Raw genomic sequence first — 6,000 nt, 5'->3', positions numbered from 1 at the left:
CGTCCCAAACCTGTGCAGGAACTGCCTCTGCACCCGGCCCACCCCCACCTCCTGCATATCCACTTTCTGAGTGAAGCCTCCCCGCCCCCGACCTCCTCTTCCTGCTTGTGGCCTCCTGGCTCTACTCTCACCCGTCCTGCTACCCCTGGGACGTCCAACCCTACCTCCTCGCCTCCTCGCTGCTCTGCCCCTGCCGGATCCCTCTGCTTTGACCGGGTTCAGGAAATAATTAATGAAATCCGGGGATATTGCCTTGGAACTGCTCAAACTGCTCATCCTCCCATTCTTCAGCTGCTGCAGCGTCTCTGTCAGCTTCTTGGGGCCCAGTCAACCAAGTCTGAGGGTCTGCGGCATACAGGGTTGTTTGCCTGGAAACATAAGGGAGGGAAGGGGCGGTGGCTGTGCATGGGGCAGCCACAACAACCACAGATGTGCTTCCAGCTGTTGTGGATTCTTGCATAGAGGTGGATGGAGCACAGAAAGGTTGGGTTTCATTTGGTGGATAGACAGCAGACATGGGGACAATCTGATGGGGAACCAGACGGGAATCTGTCTGTCCTAAACTCTGGAGAGTTTCCATGTCAATGGTCTCAAAGGACGCTACTGATTGAGCAGCAGAAGGCGCTGTGTAAATCTTCTGCTCCTCTGTCTGAGTCCACACACCATTTCCACCATTTGTCTGAGTCTCTTTCCTCAGTAAAGTGCTCCCATCCCTCACCTCCCTCCTCCATACGCCCTGTCTCCCCTCACTCCCCTCAGGTAGAGACTCCGTTTGTACTCCTATTTCTCTGTAGTGCCCGACTCCTTCCTGGTTTCTGTTTTTATAATCCCTTTTTGTGACCTCTACCAGTCCGTGGATGCCCAGCTTGGCAGCTGCAGAGATGGCCTCTTGCTTCTCCTTCTCCCCCTCCCCTGTCATCTCTCCAGAGTACAGAAGTCTGACTATGTGCAGCAGAGTGCAGGCGCCCAGAGCCCGAAACTCCAGGAGGCGACTCTGTCCTGCAGGGGGCGTCGGTGTGGAGGACAGAGCGGAGGACATGTGGGGGCTGATAGCTGAGAGAACACAACTGTGTGCTGGTACTGATACACCTGGAGGACAGAGAGGATGTCAGTAATGATGATGCCTTCCACAACTACATGAACCCAGAGAGACGTCAGAAATTTACAGACTGTCAAAATGCACACCCTGTTCACAGACGATACAAACTGCAAAATAACTTTAGAGGTCCCTTATGGTGGAAAGCCATTCTTATTGTATTTTATGTTTGCTAGACACCTGGAGCTGTAAACCAACAGCTGACAAGATATGAAATTGTTTACTTCTGCCATTCCTGAACTAGAGAGCTTCACAGCTTTACAAGCCTGTAAGAAGTTTACTGAGCCGGTACGTGAACAGCAAAGGAGCCAGTAGATGTCTAGCTAACACTCTGTATAATCCTGCCTAAGGCTTCCAGATGAGTTAGAGGTTTTTTTTTAAGTTAGGGTTGTGAAAAGCACGCTACATGTTCTTCTGTTGCTGCAAGGGTGAACACAAGAATCACCATGCACTCCCACCATTCACTGCTGCAATGTCACCATAACATTAGGAAAATCCTCAGTGTTCATATGTCATGCAGCTAATGTAACTGATACTTCCAATAGCTTTGGACAGCAGCAACAAACGCTAGACGCTACAGCCTCCGAAAAAGCTCATTTAGAGCAAGGCCAGAATCAGGGGTTATACAGTCTTGGTAAAATGAACCATCCTTGTGCAGTATTTGAGATTAAAATTTGAAAGACACACTCTGGGGACATCTGAGACTTTAAATCATTTTCTGAAAAGAAGCAAAATATGGGACCTTTAAAGACAACAATTAACGAGTGTGGAGTGTGTTTCTACCTTCTGCTTTGAGCAGAGTGTCACAGAAGTCGTTGCACTGCTGCTGTTTCTGCAGCTCGTTGAGGAGGAAGGCTTCGAACCCCGGTTTCTGGTAGCACCACATTTCCCCATCCACTTCAAAATAGGAGCAGAGAGGACGACACAGATTTATTAAACGAGGTGATTTGCATTTGGGAGATGGTGAACTGCTGAATTCTAGCTGGTGGGGGCTGTAAACAATATTATGTCACACAATAAAGACTGAATGCAAGATTGTACATGCAGTGAATAAATAACAGATTTTTATATCATTATTGGAATGAGCCATGCATGTTTGCTGAGTGCCTTAACAGACTCATGATCATCTCAAATAATACATTTTAATGGAATTATTGTGTATAAAACAGGCTTGACAAAACAAACATAATCTGACTCTTGGTCCAAAGAACACTTTAGGAAAGAAAATTGGATTTTTCTATTAACCCAGTTTAATATGAATAGCACAGATTCTTGTTCTGCACGCAGCAGATTCATTTTCCTTTGTGAAAATAAACTGAGTATATTTGGGTGCTGGACAAAAACATGATTCAAAAAGACATCATCTTGGGCTTTGAGTAACCCTGATAAATATTTTAAAAAATATAAATTTTCATTTTACAGACCAAACAACTTACTGACTAAATAAAAGATGACCAATAGAGTAATTGACATTGAGCTATTATGATTTTATTGCCCGTCTGCATTGCTGTAAGTGAGATAATATAATAAGGAAATTACAGCAATTTGCACTGATTTTGTTTACTCAGAATTCATTTTCTCTCATTTTCTTCTCTTTATAGCGCTTCCAGTTCAGCAACAAAATATCACACTGTTCTCTTACAGCTCTTCATGTACAACAATACCATGTAATCACTGGTGTTTTTTCAAGATAACTTGCTGACTACAATAACAGAAAAGTAGTACTACTATTCTGTATAAATGCAATACTTAAACTTGTACATATCCACATCATCTTATTTCTACCATTATTTTACTTTTCTTCAATGCCTCATTAGTATTTAGTTTATTTTATAAACTACTCCAAATTAACACTGTAATAATGTAATTACTTGATTACATTCTGCAGATTCATTTTAATATTGATAAATCTACTTATTCACAGATATCAACAACCTGAAGAGTCCTATTGTTAGAGTCAACTACAGATAAACAGAAGTAACCACTCCAGCTAAGTGTAAGGATACACATTACACGGATCACTTAAGAAATGATAAAGTTTTTGCAGGATAAAATGAGAAATAAAGGCCGTGAGAGGGGCATTTGAGCTGAGGTACCTGCATGAGGACAGGATCAGAGCACACCTGCAGGTTAGCATCTCTGCTGACAGCTAGCTAACAGTGAAACTCACAGTCATAAAAACCCCAGTAATAAAGCTGTAAACTAGTCATGACAAATCACCTGCTAGTTAACATGTCACCAGCAACACAGCAGCTTGTTTAACTAAGTTTTCCTGCATTTCTGGGCCGTTTCCACCAAACTACCCCAGCTGGCTAATTAAAGCTGCGGTCAAACGAGGGAGGGTGACAGAAAACAGCTTCACTCACCGTCTGCAGCTCTTTATTTCCGCTCCCACCTCAAAGGAATAAAATATTTCGTTTTTTAAAATGTGTTTTCAGACGGGGTTTGACAGACGGTACGATGTTGGGCTCTTTTTTTCAGTTTTCTATCCAGTTTGTTGAGGTCAAGTCCCAGGTCAGCGTGGTCAGCGGCAGAGACGGTGAGGTGCAGTTCGTCGCTCCGCCACCAGGAGGCGGCAGCGGTGGCGACACGCGGCCGCTGCAGGGAGCACAGAGACAGCCGAAGAACAGAGGAAGAGCATTCAAACCATGAAGTTTGAGGTTAAAATGTCATAAATTCTGTGACACAAAACAAAAGAAATGAGGTGAGATGATGCTAAAGGACGCTTCTAATTCTGCAGTTAACTGGAAAGTTAAAGAAAATTTAATTTACAGAAACAAGCAACTGATTCTTTGTTGTTTTTTTCTCTCCCCACATTGTAATGAAGTAAACCAATGTGAGAACTTTCAGATTAACCTTCAACGGTAGCTGAAATCCTCTTTCAAATTCTCCTCTTTCAAATCAGTGAAAGCCTGGTTGTTTTTGTGAAAATGGACCTCGCATCTGGACCATGTTAGATCAGGTCCAAATGTAAAATGAGGTCAGAGCCTAAAAGATATATAATGGATATAGGATATAGAACTATTTACTGCCCTGGACCACATTAGATCCAAAGACACGATGCTTAGACAAAAAAAAATCTTGATTCCATTATGGAAGAAAGGCTAAATTTATACTGTCTGTACAACTGATAAAAAGAAAGAAAAGAAGAAAGAAAGAAAGAAAAGTTTTCATTGTTTGTTTTCTCCATATCTGCACCACATTAGACCAGATAATATCTATAATCCAGATTTTATATATATATATATATATATATATATATATATATATATATATATATATAGAGAGAGAGAGAGAGAGAGAGAGAGAGAGACAAACAAGCTGTACTTACTAGAAATTTATTTGTGCTTTCAACCACATGTCATGACCCTCAACAGCATGTTCTGCACGGCTGTCACTGAGATAGTTCAGCTGTTATTACATGACGTAAATATGGCAATTTGGTCTCTCCGTTCATTTGTATTTATGCTGGGGTGTGTTTCACACTATAAGCGGCCCTTTGCTACGACTGCAGAGACTCAATTAAACATCCTCTCAACTCTGCCACGCTCTGATTTGAGATACAACAACTTTAATGATTGGACACCATGACTGACACAAATAAACAAGTTAACAAGATGCTATTTTTGTCCACATCTAAGCTGTATCTGTTCTTACACAGTAATCAGTCTGCTTGTCACCACAAGCCTTCCTGTTTGAGCATTACTATAGAGATATATGATTATAATATTCACAATAAAGAGCATATGAGTTGAATTCATACTGAAATGTCCCTGTGTTAAACTGTAGAGGTGGTGGACATCAGAAACACACAGATGAAAGACGATACAGTATCACAAGCATCTTAGCCAGTTTTATGATATGTTACATGCCCTTCTACTTATGGGAGATGGCTTCTATATATGTTGTTGTACATTCAAGGAAATGCACCATAATGTTAAGAGGACAAAGTCAGACACTGTGTTCTGCTGTGTTCAGGATAAGTTCACATTTTTACACAACACTGTCATGTCTGTGTGTGCATTTAAGGACCTTCTTTGTCCATACAAGCAGAAAAGTGATCCCTTCACAATCTTTGCTCGATGCAAAAATTACCTCTAGTAAAGCTTAAATGAGGCCTCCAAGCTTCCATCCTCCAACGTTACATTATTTAGACGACAAAATGTACTTTCTACACTTCCCTAGACAGTGTTTTCTCACCAGGCCATTGTGGATAACAACACAAAGCAGGAATTTGGTGCTAAAATACTGTAACTTTGGAACATTTCTGCTTGAGTTAAGACTGTTGAAGTGTTTGCTCAGGGGTTACAGACAGAGCTGCATTTCATTCATGCTTTACTGTACATATCAGGCACATTTTCATCTTTAAAGGCTGCAGAAGCATCAGCAGATATAACTTCACTTATGACTTGCAGTGCTGTTGAAAATGGTACATCACCAGTCTTCCATGTTTAGGCAAACTGTGCTCTCAATTTGAGCGATTAAAGTTTCTTGTCCTTGACTTCAAAGAAGCTTCTGACTGAGTTGCACATGCTGTAAAAAAAAAAAAATCCATCTTCACCCAGTCATACATGTCAACCAGTAATGCAACTGGTGAAAAACTGAGTACAGTAAGAGTAAAAGCAGTCAAATATCACCCTGTGCTCTCTTAATTTGAGTCCTGGTGTAATCCCATGAATGTTTTTTATATTCACAGAGAAAGTAAGCAGCTCCTCCAGCTCACACTGTCTCGTTGTCTCTGTGTAGCTCTTGGAGAAACTGTTCAAACGCTGAGGAGGGCACCGGGCTGAAGAACTTAGTAGGGGATGGAGAGTCGTGTTGCTGTGGAGTCGGTCGGGGCCAGCGTTCATTAAATTTGACAAAGAAGAGTGGGTCCTTGAAGGGCCCCCCGTAGATGATGGCCT

Source organism: Acanthochromis polyacanthus, chromosome 10 (assembly GCF_021347895.1).
Source record: "Acanthochromis polyacanthus isolate Apoly-LR-REF ecotype Palm Island chromosome 10, KAUST_Apoly_ChrSc, whole genome shotgun sequence".
Lineage (NCBI taxonomy): Eukaryota > Metazoa > Chordata > Actinopteri > Pomacentridae > Acanthochromis > Acanthochromis polyacanthus.
Note: the sequence above shows the minus strand (reverse complement) of the source record.